The sequence below is a fragment of the Sorghum bicolor genome, chromosome 8 (genome assembly GCF_000003195.3).
Source record: "Sorghum bicolor cultivar BTx623 chromosome 8, Sorghum_bicolor_NCBIv3, whole genome shotgun sequence".
Lineage (NCBI taxonomy): Eukaryota > Viridiplantae > Streptophyta > Magnoliopsida > Poales > Poaceae > Sorghum > Sorghum bicolor.
This window is the reverse complement of record NC_012877.2, coordinates 45,142,597-45,163,294: the sequence shown is the minus strand read 5'-3', so window position 1 is coordinate 45,163,294 and position 20,698 is coordinate 45,142,597.

The window sequence follows — 20,698 nt, the reverse complement described above, 5'->3', positions numbered from 1 at the left end:
CTAGTTTCAATCCTATTCTAGCAAGGCAATTCTAGGAATGTAAAAACTCAAAGTAATTGCACAAAGTAAATGCTAGAATGTAAAGGAGAAGGGCAAGAAAGTGCTCGGCGATGTTTTGCCGAGGTATCGGAGAATCGCCACTCTCCACTAGTCCTCGTTGGAGCACCCGCACAAGGGTCTTGCTCCCCCTTGGTCTGCGCAAGGACCAAGTGCTCTCTATGGGCTGATTCTTCGACACTCCGTCACGGTGAATCGCCCAAAACCGCTCACAAGCTTGACACGAGCCACCCACAAGAACTTCGGCTGGTCTTCGTGCCTCCAATCACCACCGAACCGTCTAGGTGATGGCGATCACCAAGAGTAACAAGCAAAGAACTCTCACTTGACCCAATCAAGGCACTAGAGAGTGGTGGATGCACACTTGACTCTTGGAATTCCACTAGAGAAGGATTCTCACAGAAAAACTCTCTAATCTCAACCCTCTCTAGGCTCTTGCTTCTCTCTTGCACCACAAGGTGATTCTCAACGGATCGAATGGGCAAGAGACCTCCCATGGACGAGGTGGAGGAGTATAAATACACCCCATCAAGTCCAAGGGTCGGCCAACCGTTTTACACTAAAAATGGGGTCACCGGACGCTAGTTATGTTGCACCGGACGCTCTGCACCGAGCGTCCGGTGACCTCATAACGGCTAACTGTACTCTCTCTGATAGAGCACTGGATGCTACTTCCCAGCGTCCGGTGACACCGTCCGGTGCGAGGATGAACTTTACATCCTCCCTGAGTTTAGGACCGGACGCTACCCGGTGAGTCCAGTGCTAGCGTCCGGTGCCTTGGTCAAATTTCTGACCTCCCTGGGTTTAGGACCGGATGCTACCCGGTGCGTCCGGTGCTAGCATCCAGTGCCTAACCCTAGGCACTCAGTCACTCTGACTGCAAACGACCTCACTAGACGCACTCATAGAGCGTCCGGTGCCACCTTAGGCACCCAAACTTCGTCGAAACGCGACCGTTCCAAAACGAAGTTTGTTCCCACGATCTAAGGACTAACTCTGAGCTGCATAGTGCTAGGTTTACCAAGTGTGCACCACACCTAAACCTAAAGCCTTGCCTAAGTCAAGCTACTAGATCGAAGCCCCTCTTAATAGTACGGTCAAAGGAAAAACAAAGTCCTAAACTACTCTAAGTGCCCTTCTACACCATATGGCACTTAGACCTAGTCTAGTCTTGACGATGTCCAACTATCCTTTGAAAACCGAAACGATTTCCACTATTAAGTAGGCATGTACGTCCCTGTTCATCGAGTACCTGTTACCATGACCTAACACTAATGACTTTGCTTCTGCAAAACACACATTAGTCACAATAATCAACATTGTCATTAATCACCAAAATCTATTAGGGGCCTAGATGCTCTTTCAATCTCCCACTTTCTGGTGATTGATGACAATGACCTCGAGTATGAATGGAAATGAGATTTTGAAATGACTTGGTTTCTATAAGCATGGGACAATAAGAACACAAAGGGATTAGACATTCTTATATCAACCAAGTCTACCATCCTGCATCCAAATATGTGAGATGTGTACAACGAGATATAATAACATATGGCTCATAGAACATCAGAGTAAAAACACGGAAGCAAAGTAATATGAGGCAAACCACATGACATAAAGATATCACAATGAAGCATACGTCATGTCTCACAACCAAGTGTATCTCACAAAGTATCTCACACAAATGCATAAAGGTAAATATGATGCATGGAGTAGCACACAAAATAATCGAAAGCCCACTCACTCACTAGCTAGCTCCCCCTATCTCTATCATACTCTCTCTCCCCCTTTGGCATCAAGCGCCAAAAACCTAAGACGAAGGAGGTGGAGGTGGAGCAGTGGAGTCCCGTGGCACGGCCTGAAACTGGGCTGCATCATCTAATCCATCGGCTGTCGACTCGGAGGAGGTAGAGTGACCCTCTGATGCTGCAGGGACTGGAGAAACTGTCCGGGTCTGCTCTATGGGCTCTGTAGCTATCACTGTCTGTGCTGGCGGCTCAAGTCCTACTGAAGAAGCTGGCACGGACTCTGTAGCTATGGCTGACGTCTCTAGCACTGTAGAAGAAGGTGCAAGCTGCTCGGACGAGGCCACTGACGACGACAAGCGCTCGGTAGTGGTGACTGGGAGCGTAAAAGCTACAGGAGCCTGCAGGGGAGACAAGGTAGGGTCACCAGTCAGAGCACTGTATAAAAAGGAGATATGTTGCCCTGCCGACGAATCCAACATTAGTTGTGAAGCTGTAGCTAACTGAGGAGTGAAGCCTGAGCGAAGCGGGGTAAACTGGGGCACCTGCTCAAAGTTAGAAGAGATAGCAGCCTGAGAGACCTGGTGCTGAGGAGTCGAGAACGGTTGACTCTGAGTAGGTAGCTGAAGCGGCAGCTAGGACTGACTCTGAAATCCACTGGGCTGTGGCACTAGAGTCGGAGACATGACTGAAGAAGTGCCTGAAAGCTGGATCTGCGGTAGCCGAATCCCTGATGCGGCCATAAGAGCGGCCATCATGGCAGTCTGCTGGGCCTGGAACGCCAGCTGCTGCTCCTGGAAGGTCAGGAGCTATCTCTAAAGCTCGTCCTGCTTGGCCTGCATGGCTGCATTGATGGCAGCCTAGTCCCTGTCCCTCCTAGCCTGCTCCTCAGCTGCCCTCCACTGATCGGCTCTCATCCCCTCAAGGATAGCAAGCAGAGCTGGATCTGCGGCACTGGAAGAACCTCCTACCTCGTGGTCGTGCTGCCTCGGAGGAAGATCTGGTACAGGGAGACGATAATCATCGTCTGAACTGTCTAAAGCAAATTCGAACTCCTCCTCAACCTCAGCATCTGCAAACGTCCCAATGGCTATGTCCTGCTCCTCCTCTGTCTTTGGAAGTGCCCCTAAACTACGGGTAGTCCTAGGTGAAGGTGGTGGCACCTGGCCACGTGGTGCTGGAGGAGGAGGTGGAGCTTGAAGATCATGGTGCACTCTCAGCATCTGGCGGGGGTCGTAGTGCGGGAACACCATGTCAGCGTCTGTCAGCTCTCTCTGAAGGTGAGCTGGAAGAGGCTCAGGCCTAGCACAAAGAATAAGCAAAGTGATCCAATGTGCATACGGCAGCTGACGGCGACCCCTGAAGCCCTCTGCTATGGTGTCCTCAATCTCTGACACTATCAAGTCCCACAAGTCAAATGGCCGCTTAGCAATCAGATGAGCTATCAACCACTGCTGGATCCTAGTGAAGCTATCTCTATAGCCTGTCCTGGGGAATAGAGTCTTCCTCATCACAAAGTCAAGGATCCTTGCTGGGCGTGTCAGATCACCCACTGTCCTGCTGGAGCCCTCACCGAACGGCTGACGGAAGCACACAGCAACGAAGTCAACTGGTGGAAGAGCACCACTGTGTGGTCGTCGAGGGGGCTCAAAGTTCCCATAGCATAGCTCATGGATCCTGGTGGCATAAGCTGTCAGTCCAACAACCTCTCTGGCCCTCTAAGCTGTCACCCTATAATCTGTGCCTGCAAGTGCGTAGTGGATATAGCTGTGATCTGGTGCAACCCACACTGAGGCATACAACTCATGTACCCACTCCTCAACATAGGTACCTGGCAGAGCAAGCAAGCCTGGGAAACCTGTCAGGTAGGTAAAATACTGTCTGATATCTGCACCTACCACATTCCCCAACACCTCAAGGTCTAGCACCCTGTGCTCCCTGAACTGAGTCTCTGAATGGACAAATGCCTCATATATATCCTCCTGAACCACTGTGTAGAACCTGGCATTAGCCCTCTGATCCCGGGCTGCTAAAAACTAGCTGGGGAAAGGAGCAAACCTCAACTCCTGGATCTCTTGAGTAGGAACCTGAGTATAATCCTTATGAATCTTGGCTGGGGCTGCACGTGGAGCTGGAGTGGCCCTGCCTGGAGTGGAGCGAGCAGACGAGGTGGACTGACCCTGCGTACCAGTCCTGGAGGCGGCCTGGGTACGAGCGTGAGTCGACCTCCGAAGGGGCTGCTCCTCCTGCTGAACCTGTGTCGGACCCGCTACTTGGGCCTCTGCCTCTGCCTCTGGCTCCTCCTGTGCGGACTCAGTCACGTCAATCCGAACACGCTGACCCCCTAGCATGATGGTGCCACGTGGAGTCCCGTGTCACACCTCAACCTCAAGAATTGCCCGCCTCTGAGCTGTCGAGAGGTCCGCCCCAATCCTCAGTGCACCTGAGCGACCACCCCTCTCTGCTGCCTCAACTACTGCTGCCACTGCCTCTGCCACCTCGGCCTCTCTGTCACTGGCCTTCCTCTTCTTGGTAGCCAGCTTCTTGCCTTTGCCCTTCTCTACAGCTGAAAAGCGATGGGGAGGATCACCTCCACCATCACCTCATGGAGAGCCACCACTGCTAGCTGTCGGACCACTGACGTTCTTGCAACGTGCCATTGCAAGAACCTGAGCCTAAGAAACTGCCAAAAGCTGACAATCTGACACTCTAGAGGCTTGGCCTCAATCCGTACTCGCGGGCTTGGCCCTGAGTTCACTGACACTGCCAAACTGAGACCTTGTGCTGCAAGAGATAGAATAGATAGGGTATATATAAGCACACATAATTGCTAGAGATGAGCAAAACCTATAGATCGCAAGATTAGATGAGGAACGGGCGCGAACAGCTTACAATCCGATGTCGAGACGCGTTCCGGAGAAAAGATTATGATCGGAATCCACCAGAGAACGTGAATCAACTCCTCAAGGTGCTGTAGAGATGGAACGGAGCAGATTGAGGTCAAAAACTACGTTTTAGTCCATTGACACAAAAAATCAAGCACCTTGAAGGCAAGGGTTTGAGAACTTACCCCAAACCCGAAACTACGTGAGAGAATTCGATCGAAAGACTCACGAAGGAGAAGGATCGCCTGGGGGAAGACTCAGGCGCGAGGAGGACCAAGACTTGCCGGAGAATACTCCAAACCTCACGGTGGCGATGGCGATTCGACGGCTAGGGCACAGGGCGCGGCGCTGGGCGAGTTTGCGAGGGAAAAGAATAAAACTGCTGAACAAACGCATGACCTCGGCTTATATCTGCCCGCCGCGGGTCACCAGACGGTCTTAAAGGGGCACCGGACGCGTCTGGTGACCACAGGACTAAAACTCAGAGAGTTTTGCAAATCGCGCAGTCACCGAACGATGGCCACCGGACGCCTGGACTAGCGTCTGGTGCCTCAAGGCACGCCTAGGAGAACCACCAGACGCACCTCACCGGACGCGCTTGGGACACTGTTCCAGCGTCCGGTGAGTGCTGTCCAACAGACTCACCGCACCAGACGCACTGTAGGAGCGTCCGGTGCATCGCCCGGTGCTTCTCTGACGTGTTTTTCAACTTGGAACTTCGCCCGACCTTCATCCAACCAAGTTCCAACTTCAATAAGACTCAAATAAACACAAATTGGAACTGGTATGAGTGATCTCTCTCAAACCCTTAAATTTTCACAAATATTTAGCCTTAGGCATAGTAATTTTTATGAAAATAGTCAAGTGAAAGCACCAAGGAGCATCGTGTGGCCATAAAGCTAGGGGTTTAAATCATAATGAGCTTTGAATGCTCCCCCTATCAACAGACGAACACAGCGGATGCTCAAAGCATAACAAAAAAGAAACGGTAAATCAACAAGCATGCATATGATGTGAGGTGCAATGCAATACTTGAAAGTAAACTAATGCTTGTCAAGTTTGATCCAAGGTTAAGCTTTTTCACAGACACAAGGGGGTTATCTTAACCATGTTAGACATGCCCTACTCACAATTCTTTTTGTATTTTTATTTTGGGTATGCATGATATGCAAAACAAAAGCTATTTACAAGGTTAACACACAACTTCATTTTTTAGTGAAGTTAGAGAGATCAAGCACATTTAGTTCATTTCTCAACATACAAAACCTAGCTTCATCTAGGGGTTTTGTGAAGATATCCGCCAATTGATTTTCTGTTCCCACATTCTCTAAGGATATATCACCTTTAGCAACATGATCCCTAAGGAAGTGATGGCGGATGTCAACATGTTTTGTGCGGGTGTGTTGAACTGGGTTGTTTGCAAGTTTTATGACACTTTCATTGTCACACAACAAAGGTACTTTGTCTAGTACTACTTCATAGTCTAGCAAAGTTTGTTTCATATAAAGTATTTGTGCACAACAAGCACCGGTGGCAATGTATTCCGCCTCGGCCGTTGACAAAGCAACACTATTTTGTTTCTTTGACATCCAAGAGACAAGTGATCTACCTAGGAAGTGGCACCCCCCAGATGTGCTTTTTCTATCAATGCGGCACCTGGCATAATGTGAATCGGAATAGCCTACAAGTTGGAATCTTGCACCTTTGGGATACCACGAGCCTAGGCAAGGTGTGTATTTTAGATACCTAAGAATTCTCTTGACAGCAATCAAGTGAGATTCCATAGGCATTTCTTGATATCTAGCACATACACACATTAAACATGATATCGGGCCTAGATGCGGTGAGCTAGAGTAAGCTTCCTATCATAGAGTGATAGAGAGTTTTGTCAATTGGGTTACCTCCCTCATCCAAGTCGAGATGCCCATTTGATGCCATGGGAGTCTTGATTGGCTTGCAATCCATCATCTTGAACCTCTTGAGAAGATCTTGTGTGTACTTCTCTTGAGAGATGAAGACCCCTTCCTTCATTTGCTTGACTTGAAATCCTAGGAAGAAGGATAGCTCGCCAATCATGGACATCTTAAACTCGTTGGACATCAAATCACGAAATTCCTTGCAAAAATCTTCATTAGTGGAGCCAAAAATAATATCATCAACATAAACTTGGCAAATGAAGATTTCCCCATTCATTTTCTTGGTGATGAGTGTTGTGTCAACTTTCCCAATCTTGAAGCCCTTCTCAATGAGGAAGTCCCTAAGCCTCTCATACCAAGCTCTAGGAGCTTGCTTGAGACCATAGAGAGCCTTGGACAACCGGTAGACATGCTTGGGGTATCTAGGGTCTTCAAAACCGAGGGGTTGCTCAACATAGACAAGCTCATTAATATAACCATTTAAAAAGGAACTTTTCACATCCATTTGAAACAACTTGATATCATGACTAGATGCATATGCAAGTAGGATATAGATAGCTTCAAGTCTTGCCACCGGTGCAAAGGTTTCACCGAAGTCAAGACCTTCCACTTGTGAAAAGCCTTTTGGCACGAGCCTTACCTTGTTGCGCACCACTTTGCCTTGATCATCTTTCTTGTTCCAGAAGACCCATTTTGTTCCAATCACTCTTGCATCTTTGTGTCACTCTTCAAGTGTCCACACTTGGTTGCGAGAGAAGTTGTTCAACTCCTCTTGCATGGCAATGATCCAATCCGCATCACGAAGAGCTTCCTCTATAGTCTTTGGTTCATCTTCAAGAGACACAAAAGCGTGATGTTCAATAAATAAAGCATGTCTAGACCATGTAGTTACACCACGTGATGGACTCCCGATGATGAGATCTTGAGAGTGATCTTGGAGGAGGTGTGATGATCTTCTCGGCGCCACTTGAGGGGTTGCTTGGGGAGCATCAACATCCTGTGCTTGTGCCACCGCTTGCTCATGAGTGACTTGAGTGTCTTCATGAGCATCTCTCACATCCTTGTCTTCATCTTGCGGTACATGTGAGGTGGATGGTTGCTCAATGATTTGCACATCATCATCTTCTTTTGGCTTGATGTCCCCCACCGGCATGTTCTTCATGGCATCCCTCAATGGTTCACCACCTACATCATCAAGCTTGCTACTTGGGAGCCATTAGTTTCATCAAATTCAACATCAAATGTTTCTTCAACCATGTTTGTGGCATGGTTAAAGACCCTATATGCCTTGGACTTTGATGAATAGCTAACCAAGTAGCCAATGTCACATCTTCTTTGGAACTTTCCCAAGTGTTGGTGCTTCTTGTAGATGCAGCACTTGCACCCAAACACTCTAAAGAATGAGACATCAGGCTTCTTCCCATTGAGCAACTCATATGGTGTCTTCTCTAGGAACTTGTGAGGAAAGAGCCGGTTTGATGCATAGCATGCGGTGTTGATTGCCTCGGCCCACATCTTCTCCGAAGTGTTGTACTCATCAAGCATTGTTCTTGCCAAGGTAATCAATGTTTGGTTCTTTCTTTCTACAACCCCATTTTGTTGTGGTGTGTATGTTGAGGAGAACTCATGTTTGATTCCAACTTCATCACAATATTCTTCAATGTTGGTGTTGTCAAACTCTTTGTCATTATCACTTCTTATCTTCTTGATCTTCACATCAAATTGATTTTGGGCATTCTTTGCAAACTTCTTGAATATTGATGCAACTTTGGCCTTGTCTTGCAAGAAGAATGTCCAAGTGTACCGGGAGTAATCATCAACTATGACCAAGCAATATTTGTTGCCTCCAAGACTAGCATATGTGGTTGGTCCAAATAAATCCATGTGGAGTAGCTCAAGCACTCTTAAAGTAGAGAGATAGGCCTTGGTTGGATGGGTGTTTGCAACTTGCTTGCCGGCTTGACATGCACTACAAAGCTTGTCCTTTTCAAAGGTCACATCCTTCAAGCCTCTAATCAATTCTTTCTTCATCAACTTATTGAGTGTGCCCATTCCAACATGTGCTAACCTTCTATGCCACAACCACCCAAGTGAGGTTTTGGTGAATAAGCAAGTCTTGACATCAACTTCATCAGATGAGAAATCAACTACATATAAGTTGTTGTGTCAGAAGCCTTTGAATACCATTTCATTGTCATCCTCCTTGGTCACTATTACTTCCTTCTTCTTGAATAAACATTCAAAACCAAGATCACAAAGTTGTCCAACCGAGAGTAAGTTGAAACTTAATGATTGCACATAGAGCACATTGGTGATGGAGTTATCATTTGATATAGCAACCTTTCCTAGACCCTTGACTTTGCCTTTTGAATTGTCACCAAATGTGATCTTCTCTTGGTTGTTAACATCTTCATCAAGTGAGGTGAACATCCGTGGATCTCCAGTCATATGTTGAGTGCAACCACTATCAATTACCCAATGTGATCCACCGGTCTTGTAGTTCACCTACACACAAGAGATCAAGCTTGAGATTTAGGGACCCACATTTGCTTAGGGCCCTTGACCTTCTCTACTAGTTGCTTTGGCACCTAAATCTTCTTTGGCCTTTGCTTGTTGGGTGGCCCCATGAAGCTAACCTTGACCTTGCCACTCTTGTCTTTCCTTACAATGTAGTGAGCATTGAAGGCAAATGGTCTAGCATGCTTGGGCAAGGGTGGTGGTAGTGGTGCCTCACACTTATGAGCAAAGTGTCCTTCTTGACCACACTCAAAGCACCTCTTTGGCTCTGGCTTGCTTGGTTGATCATGAGTGGCTAATGATTTGATGAGATTTGTTTGATGAGCCTTGTAGCCAATCCCACTCTTGTCCATCTTCATGACGATGTTCATGAATAGCTCACTTTGAAGGTCCTTTCCTTTTGTGAACTTTGCTAACCCCTTGGTTAGATGTTCCTTCTCTTTCTTCAGCTTGCTATTCTCTTGAGTTAGCTTCTTGATGATTGGGTCATTGTTGCTTGCTAACTCTTCTAAGATGAATGACTCATCTTTTTCTTGCTTGTCATACATCAAACCAAGCTTGAGATATTGGTTCTCTTATTTGAGCAACTTGTTCTCATATGCAAGCTTCTTATCTTGATCAAGTGACTCAAACACTATTGTGTTGTGCTTGGCTTGCTTTTGCAACTCTTTCTTGAGCATGGCATTTTCTTCCTTGAGCTTGATAGTGTCTTCATAGCTCTCGGCCACTACCACTTTCTTGCCCTTGCAATCAACACATTTGCTTGTGCTCTCCACAAGTAAGTCATCACAAGATGTTGCTACATCAAGCTTAGCAACGTGGTTAGTAGCATCATGTGTTTCATTGATTGCAAGATCATATGCTATCTCAAGATTGTCATAGTTGGCTTTTAGAGTTGTTAGCTCTTCCTTCAAAGCTCTATGTCTAGTGATAAGCTCATCATGAACACTCTCAAGTTTATCATGTTTTTCTTTGAGCTCTTTTAAAGAGAGTTTGAGCTCCTTGAGCTTAGTGGTCATGATCTCATTTTGATCTCTAAGCTCATCACTAGATTTAAGCTTTGCTAGAAGTGATTCATTTTCAAGTTCAAGTTTTTCATTTTCACTTCTAGTTTTTCTTATGACCTTAGTGTATTTGTTTAGCAATTTTACAAGTTTGTCATAAGATGGTGATTCGTATTCACTATCACTCTCACTACTCTCATCCTCACTTTGTACCTTCCGGTCACCCTTAGCCATGAGGCATAGGTGTGTAGAGGATGTAGATGGTGCTGAAGATGATGGTGATGAAGCATCAATAGCAATGGCAGCAACCTTCTCATCATCACGTTCATTGCCAGAGGAGTCACCACTTGTGCTTTCAATGTCGGTGAGCCAATCACCAACAATGTAAGGCTTGCCATTCTTCTTCTTGTGGTACTCCTTCTTCTTGCCACCTTTCTTCTTGTATTGCTTCTTGTCGTTCTTCTCTTCATCACTTGAATCATCTTGCTCTTTGTTCTTCTTCTTGTGTTTGTCCTTCTTGGGCTTTAGACATTGGTGAGCAAGATGACCAAGATCACCACAATTGTAGCAATCCATCTCGGAGATGGGCTTTCTCTTGCTACTTGTGAAGAACTTCTTCTTCTTGGAGTCAAAGTTGACTCCATTCTTGTTGAGCTTCTTCAACATCTTGGTGGTTCTTCTCACCAAGAGGGCAATGGATGCATCATCATCACTTGAAGTTGATGACTCAACTTCAATCTTCTTGGCTTTTCCCTTGTGAGAAGCTTTGAGGGCCAAGTCTTTCTTTTCCTTCTTGGCCCATGAGGAGCCATCTTGGGGGTTCATGTGCATGTACATCTCATGAGCGTTGATCTTCCCCAATATGGATGTTGGTGTGGCGGTGGAGAGATCGCCTTGATGAAGCACGGTTACTATGTGCCCATATTTCTCAATGGGGAGAACACATAGTATCTTCCTTGCCACATCCACTGCACTCATTTGATTGAGCCCAAGTCCATTTAGCTCCTCTACAATGACATTCAAGCGAGAATACATTTCATTAGCATTTTCTTTTGGAAGCATTTCAAATGTATTAAGCTTGTTCATCACAAGATGAAAGCGTTCCTCACGCTCACTCTTGGATCCCTCATGGAGCGCACAAAGTTCCTTCCATAGAGCATGTGCAATTTTGTGGTTCCGAACGCGGTTGAACACCTCTTTGCAAAGACCTCTAAAGATGTGGTTTTTGGCCTTTGCATTCCACTTTTCATTTTCTTGCTCTTGTGCAGTAAGAGCGGCGACTTTTGCCGGAGGCGTAAACCCTTCGGTCGCGGCTTTTAGGAACTTAGTGTCACATGCCTCAAGGTATGACTCCATTTGTATTTTCCAATACGGGAAGTCATTCCCATCGAACATGGGTGGCGGTCCATCCCCGTTAGACATCTTTCTCTAGGCAGTGAAGCCTAAATAATGAGCACTAGGCTTCGATACCAATTGAAAGGATCAAGATGCCCATGAGGGGGGTGAATTGGGCTTCTCTAAAAATTTAAGCAACCTATAAGCTCCAATTTCACCCCTTGTGCACTAATGGAATTCTACTTGTACATGAGTTTTATTTGTGCAGGAAAAATGTCAAAAATATACAAGAATTTGATCACCAAGAGGCAGTCCAGCACCTATGGGCCCACTGGGGCCTAGGAGGGTGGCGGGCGCCAGTCCAGGTGGTGGCCGCCAGGGCCTGCGTGATTTCACCTTGAAAGGATCAAGATGCCCAAGAGGGGGATGAATTGGGCTTCTCTAAAAATTTAAGCAACCTATAAGCTCCAATTTCACCCCTTGTGCCTAATGTGACTAGAGAGCTACCGGATAAAAAGTTTTGCAACCTAGTTTCAATCCTATTCTAGCAAGGCAATTCTAGGAATGTAAAAACTCAAAGTAATTGCACAAAGTAAATGCTAGAATGTAAAGGAGAAGGGTAAGAAAGTGCTCGGCGATGTTTTCCCGAGGTATCGGAGAATCGCCACTCTCCACTAGTCCTCGTTGGAGCACCCGCGCAAGGGGCTTGCTCCCCCTTGGTCCGCGCAAGGACCAAGTGTTTCCTATGGGCTGATTCTTCGACACTCCGTCGCGGTGAATCGCCCAAAACCGCTCACAAGCTTGACACAAGCCACCCACAAGAACTCCGAGCGGTCTTCGTGCCTCCAATCATCACCAAACCATCTAGGTGATGGCGATCACCAAGAGTAACAAGCAAAGAACTCTCACTTGACCCAATCAAGGCACTAGAGAGTGGTGGATGCACACTTGACTCTTGGAATACCACTAGAGAAGGATTCTCACAAGAAAACTCTCAAATCTCAATCCTCTCTAGGCTCTTGCTTCTCTCTTGCACCACAAGGTGATTCTCAACTGATCAAATGGGTAAGAGACCTCCCATGGACGAGGTGGAGGAGTATAAATACACCCCATAAAGTTCAAGGGTCGTCCAACCATTTTACACTGAAACCGAGGTCACCGGATGCTAGTTTTGTTGCACCGGATGCTATGCACCGAGCGTCCGGTGACCTCATAACGGCTAACTATACTCTCTCTGACAGAGCACCGGACGCTACTTCCCAGCATCCGGTGACACCGTCCGGTGCGAGGATGAACTTTACATCCTCCCTGAGTTTAGGACCGGACGCTACCCGGTGAGTCCGGTGCTAGCGTCTGGTGCCTTGGTCAAATTTCTGACCTCCCTGGGTTTAGGACCGGACGCTACCCGGTGTGTCCGGTGCTAGCGTCCGGTGCCTAACCCTAGGCACTCAGTCACTCTGACTGCAAACGACCTCACCGGACGCACTCACAGAGCGTCCGGCGCCACCTTAGGAACCCAAACTTCGTCGAAACGCGACCGTTCCAAAACAAAGTTTGTTCCTCTCGATCTAAGGACTATCTCTGTGCTGCCTAGTGCTAGGTTTACCAAGTGTGCACCACATCGAAACCTAAAGCCTTGCCTAAGTCAAGCTACTAGATCAAAGCCCCTCTTAATAGTACGGTCAAAGGAAAAACAAAGTCCTAAACTACTCTAAGTGTCCTTCTTCACCATATGGCACTTAGACCTAGTCTAGTCTTGACGATGTCCAACCATCCTTTGAAAATTAAAATGATTTCCACTATTAAGTAGGCATGTACGTCCCTGTTCATCGAGTACCTGTTACCATGACCTAACACTAATGACTTTGCTTCTGCAAAACACACGTTAGTCACAGAAATCAACATTGTCATTAATCACCAAAATCCATTAGGGGCCTAGATGCTCTTTCACACTTGTGGCATCATCTGGAACATCAAAGCAAAGTCGGTTTCATCCAAAGGCAGAGAACAAGTGTCACATGGATTGTGGTTTTCCACCATGTGCACAAACGTTTCTAACACATGCCAACCGACTTACCTATGAAGTCAACCGCCTCTGAGGATGATCTGGAGCCATCGGATGCCATGTCGGTTCAGGGGAGTTGGCGCCTGCCACTGGATCTTGGCGCCCACCACTCCTTAGTGGCGCCCACCACTCCACTTTGCGCCAGAGCTTCCCAGTCACCTCTGTCCTATAAATACCCCCTAGTTTGACTGTATTCAGGGAGCCAATGTAGAGAGAAAGCTAGTTGAGTCATTTGTGCTTGTGTAGTCCACTCTCTAGTGAGACTAGTAGTGAGAGTGAGAGTAAATAGTGGTGTCTAGAGCTGTTGAAAGGTCCTAATATGGCTAGAGAGGGGGTGAATTGCCTATTTAAAAATTCTACACTCACTAAGCAAGAGGTTAGTCAATAACAAAGCGAAGCTTTTTGCTCTAGCTCTAAAGGGGATTTTTCAAGCCACCTATCCAACAAATCTAGTTGATAAGATCACTAGGCACACAAGAGCTATGTGACTAAAAGCTACACTAGTGAACTATACTACACAAGGCAAAGTTAGCAACTAAACTAATTACACTACTTTGCGGTAAATAAAGGATAGGATGAGATATTTATACCGCCGTGTAGGGGATGAACCAATCACCAATATAGACAATCAAGCACCAGGAGAATGCCAAACAAATACAATTGAGACACCAATTTTTCTCCCAAGGTTCACGTGCTTGCCGGCACGCTACGTCCCCGTTTTGTCGACCAACACTTGGTGGTTCGGCGGCTAAGAGGTATAGCACGAACCTCATCCTCACTAGGACACCGCAAGAACCTATCCACAAGTGAGGTAGCTCAATGACACGAGCAATCCACTAGAGTTACCTTTCGGCTCTCTGTCGGGGAAGGTACAAGACCCCTCACAATCACCGGGAGATGGTCACGAACAATCACCAACTCGTGCCAAAGCTCCTCTGCTGCTCCAAGCCATCTAGGTGGCGGCAACCACCAAGAGTAACAAGAAACTTGCAACTAGAACGATCCCCAAGTGCCACTAGATGCAATCACTCAAGCAAATGCACTTGGAATCACTTCCAATCTCACAAAGATGAATAATCTATGAAGGAGATGAGTGAGAGGAGTTTGCTTAGGCTCACAAGGATGTCAAGTATGCTAGAATGCTAAGAGAGTGAGCACTAAGCCGGCCAACACGTATTTATAAGTCCCTCAAACAAATAGAGCCGTTGGCTCTTTCATTGGGCAAAATACGGGGTCACCAGACACTCAAGTAGGAGGCACAGGACGCTCAACCCCTACGTCCGTTGCTCCAAAAACAGCCACGTGTTAGCACTTTGAATCTCACGCGTCAAACTCTAACGGTCACCTACAGAGCACCAGACGCGGTTAAGTTGGCACCGGATGCATCCGGTGCACACCGGTCTTATACGCAAAGAGGTTCGCAAATGCGTGGGGTCACCGGACCCACACCACCAGACGCGCTCGTGAGCGTCCGGTCCTATACCCAGAGCGCACTGCAAAAACGCGCGAACACCGGACGCGCACCACTGGACGCACCCTGAGCGTCTGGTGCTCTCAGCTAGAGACGCCCACTGAGGACAGGCCACACCGCACGCACAAACAGAGTCAAGCCCGCGTTCGGTGCGTGGCGTCCAGTGCTTAACCCTAACTCCGCTAGAAGCAGACAACACACCGGATGCACAGGCCCTGCGTCCGGTGCCTCTGGGCTAGCATCCGGTGAGTGTTTCAGTGAGAAACACTGCCACAACTTCTCCAAATTTCCCATCAGCGCAATAGAAAATATGCATTTCATTTTCTCAAAAGCGCCGAATCTCGCCTTGCAAGCTCGGCGCGAGGGAGAGAGGAACCCATCCTCTCTCTACCCTTCAAACTCTACCTCCTTCTCAAAGTGTGCTAACACCACCAAGTGTGTACCAACAAGTGCACGTGTGTTAGCATTTTCACAATCATTTTCTTCAAAGGAGTTAAGTTAGCTCACTAGGTTCTAAATGCAAGCTCATGAAGAATGACACCTAGTGGCACTTGATAACCGCTTAGCCAAAGATTTCCCCTCTTTATAGTACGGCTATCTATCCTAAATGTGATCACACCCTCTATGGTGTCTTGATCACCAAAACCAAAACACTAAGCAATACCTTTGTCTTGATCTCCATAGGGTTTTGTTTTTCTCTTTCTTCTTTTCCAAGTTGAGCACTTGATCATCTTGTGGTCATCACCATCATCACCATGATCATCACTTGCTCCATCACTTGGTATGTACCAACCTCATTAAGTCTATACACACTTAGTATAGAGGTTAGTACTAGGGTTTCATCAATTATCCAAAACCAAACTAGGGCTTTCAGCTGTAAGAGAGGAGTCTTCTAGAGCCTCTGGCATAGCTCTGGTAATTCCCTCTTTGTAAATACTATTTCTACTTTCAGCATTTACTTTGAGTAGTTTACTTATTGCATTGAGTGCCTTTACTTATTGCATTAAGTGATATACTTATCGTTTGAGTGCTAGTAGTTCAGTTATAAATAGTTTAGTTGTCTTGTTTACTTCTAGTATGGGTTCATCGCCGCTAGTCGGTGCTCTAGTTCTTACGCAGGATTAGAGTACTCTCTTGTAGTGTAGGTGTGGTGCCTAGACTATACGTTACCTTGGATTGTGGCTAGGCCTCCAGATAGCTGTGGTAGCGGCAGATGGTGACAGCCCTGTTAGCCTATGTATTCCACCACGTTCGGCCTAGTTCTTAAAACATAGACCTCATTGTGCGTCGTGCCCGATTAACTTAGGATGCGTACGATCCGAAGTACTAGATAGGACCCTTGACTACTAAATTAGATATTCTTGAGCTAGATAGAAATATTGCTTACACACTATAGGACCTCTCCTATTACGTCTAGGTTGTCTCCAAGTAGTAGTAGCTAGGTTATTATTTAGTCTATACCCCATATCCAAATTATCAGTTATTTAGATCACCCGTGCTAGCTTAGGTTATCCTTAGTAAGTTCATTAGAGTCATTTCTTAGCCACATATAGCTTCCCTGTAGAAATAAATATGATACTGGGTACTCCCAAGTGAAGTGCTACAACTGATATATTTTGTGCGTTTGTGGAATTTCCAATAGACATAAGAATAATCAACACACAATTCTAGTGCCGTTGCCGAAGGTTAGGCTTTGTGACTACCTTTAGTGACCGCGCTAAGAATTGCCAACACCCATTGGATCAAGTATAACTTAGTTATAGATAATTATACTTGATCCAATGAGTATGGAACTTTTACCATAGTTCAAGCATACATTAATAAGCCCACCATAAAAATTTCACCATAATTAGACCATGAAACTGCATATATGAATTATTCTAATTAATTATAAAAAAATATAGATTTAAAGCTACAATAAAAACTTTGCACTATAGTATACCATATTATATATTCATCATTGGGAGTCCAAAAAATTGGATTTCTCATTTTTATGATTTTTTTGTGATTTATTATGATTTTTTAAAGATTTGGCAGAAATAAATAAAAAAAGACAAAACACTCTCCAAAACCGCTCGAAGTTGTTATTTAACCGGTTTTGAAAAAAATTAGGGGTACAATATATGATTTTATAGTTCGGGGGTGCTAGATAGTTGAGGGGGTTATGTAATTTTTTTAGCTAAATCTTTGAAAAATTATAGTAAATCATAGAAAAATTATAAAATAGAAAATCTAATTTTATTGGACTCCACATGAGTAGATATACATAGTAAATATATTTGCATAAAATTAAAACACGTTCAATATTATAGTGTGTTCATGCATTGATTGGAGGTGGACAGTTTGGATTCACGGGACAAGCAAGGATGCTCATGTTTTGTCGGATTTAATTGTTTCAGGTCGTTCAGAGGGTGGAAACTTAGGGTTCTTGTATGTGTTTCCTTTTTTTTAATCCTAGTCATAGAAATTGGCCGGTGGCGGCTGTTATTGCATCGTCCCACTCACCTCCAGCGAGCAGGACAACACCAAGCGATGGCGCGGCACGGTCTAGACAAATGTGGCGTCCCTTCACACGGAAATGCGTGACACGGAAGCTGTCGTCTTTGTGTCCTTTGACGAGGGCATACCACAGGTTACTCAAGTTACAAATAAACAAGTGTATGAAGGGTCAGTTATGCATATAGCTATGTAAACTATGAACTCACTCCTAGCTAAAATTAACTTCAATATACATAAAAATATTATGCTACCTAACTATTCTACTTTGGTTGTACTTAGGTATACAAATAAAGAGGATGATGTTACTCTACATGGGAAAGAACTACAGAAAAGTTCGGACAAGCACTCTATTAATTCAGACCAGCACAATGAAAAACGGATCAGCTGAAAGATCATAATTTCCAATGGCACCATGTTCTAAGTATTTTGGACCTTCCTGTTCGCTTGTCTGAAAAGTTAAGGCTGAAATTACTGTTGGCTGATTTATTAAGAAAAACACTGCTCGCTGGCAGAAAAAGTATGGCTGAAAAGAAAAGAGAACAGATTAGTGAGGATCGCTTAGAAGGCCAATATTTTTCCTAGGACAGAATATTGGTATAACCTTCCTTGTAGAATTCTACCATTCTATAATGTTTCTTAATGCATGCTACACATCGATGAAAAGCTTATTGAGTCTAGTCTTTTACACCTAACAAATGACTCGTCATTTCGACTTCTCAATAAAAAGTTGTAGCTAAATTAGTGGAAACTACAAGGCCAATAGTCATGCGAGACCACTTTGAGAATCTATCTTGTGGTGACCTTTCGCATAGGCTATCTTCAGAAGCTCCATTTCATTTTCAACCTAACTAGGAGGATTATTCCTAGTATAAGTATCCCCTACCTCTAAGCTATTAGGAACCTTTAGATGAATTCATAAACCCCTGATATTGCAGCCAAGCTATCGAGTGCCTTACTCATACCTTCGTTCTTCCTTATTTTTCTTAGACTTATGAATTGATTCCTCTAGGATTCCTAGTTCATGCTCTACGGTTTCTAGTATGGCTGCGGCATTTTGTGTGGATGTTTCAGATTGTGATTGTACGGTCGTTCGGAGATCAAGTCGAAGTCTCCACACTTTTGGTGCCTCTCTCCCTGTAATACCCGATTTTAAGGACAAAACCAGATATGCACCATATGTGAGTTTTAGAGACCAAATCTCACGTATAGCTACAAATAAGGGGTAATATCAAAAGACAATGCAAAAATATATAGCATACTTAGTATAAAAGAGATAACCTTTGATAGCAAATAGCAGATAGACAACTGCAACCTTCGGGTATTAACTTCACTCTACAGGATCCAACTGACTGGTTGATCATAAGCCTAAACTTCTCCTGAGATTTGGGGGAAAATAGCAAGAGTGAGTCCATGTCGAACTCCACAAGTATAGCAACTAGATTGTATAGCTCCCACAATCTCATGATCAATGTGACATAAATAATGTAAAGCATTAAACAATAAATAATGAGTATTTTAACACAGTAAGAATCATCACCCTTAATGTAAGAATCCCCAAGGCCGCTCTTGACCGTGAGCACGGCTAGTATACCAGTTTTAAACACTCTGCAGAGGTTGTACATCTTTACCCATGAGTCATGATTTACCCTTTCGCCCGAGGTAATCAGCCTCTTAACCCACTACAAAGGAAGGTCGGCAGGGATCACTATGAAGTCTTTCAAAGGTTCGTCTAACAAGTTAGGGCCGCAAGGTTTCCTTCGCGAGCAGATATAGATACCCCCTTCCGAATGGCACAATGACGCGCAGCCTATACACATAGGGACCGGGGCTCACACTATACCCGTGTCGGTTCAGCCCATCCGCCCTTTCGGGTAACCTCTAACAAGCTAGAAAAGGTCTCCATACTGAGCTAAAGCCAGAGCCATTATAGCCCTCATGGTTGCACTGTTGTCCCGGTTATCACTTACAGATAAATCATCAAGTGGCTAAAAAGTTATTTTTATCATTTATTACTTAACATTAATCTAGTCATAGGATCATGGTCACAGAATATAAAATCCAAATGCTATACTTGCCTTGATCAAAGCTCTCCTGAGCCTACTGCTGGTCTTACTAGTTGTTCAAGGCTCTGATCTTGATCACTGAAGCACTCTTGATTACCACGAATCGTTCACCGTCTAAACTCGATCATCGATCATCAACACACAAACAATCGGAGACAACATACACGAAGTAAACAAAGCTACAATTAGAACAGTACACCAAACATATCAACAAGCGAAAAGATTTTAAAGATGTCCTACACGAGCACGTTAATCGGAGCTACGATTCAAAAGAAACGACTACCGAGACTTTTATATTATATTAAAGAAGAAGGCTATATATACTTTATTTATCATTTTAATTGAGCAAAACTGTGTAAGAAGTTATTTGAAGCAGAGTAGGAAAAACATAATTTAATTCAAAAGCTAGACTAAAACTACTCATATTTTGTTTATAAGCAACTAATCATATTAATATTTTATTTATAAAATGCTAAGGTACAAAACTTATTTTTCTATCACAAATCCGATTGCATAAACAGTAATTTATTTAGTAATAAAACATAAACATGTGACATTGAGAAACATTGTTACTAACACATACTTTTCGTCATTATGAATCTAATGTAACTTGAATGAGATAAAACAGAGTTAAAACAGAGAAGATATGGCCTAAACAAACTAGTGTATTTTTTGTATTTCTAGATTTATTTTTCTAAAGAAAAACGGCAATAAAATTCATCTGCGTCATCATGATGTCAGTATGATGTCATCAAGCTAGCAATTGCATTTGGAACCGGCAATGACTGTTGCTAAGCATAATTCACCGACTCTAAGGATCAAAAGGAGATGATGGAGATCTTACCTAAGAGGTGTTCACCAATTTAGATCGACATGAAGCTCGACACTAATAGATCACATAACACGTCGTAGAGGCTTTATTGCAACTGGCTGGAGAATTGGACGAAAGGTCCATAATCCATGGCTGAGCAAAACGAGAACACAGGGACTTAGCGTAGGCAACGGCGATGTTGAGGTCAGACGTTGGAGAAATAAATTTACTAGAATTTCCAAACTAGGGGCTTCCCAAATGATTGTTTTTTTAGTGTGCTTTGTCTAAGGGGTTGGTGTGTATATATATATATATATATATATATATATA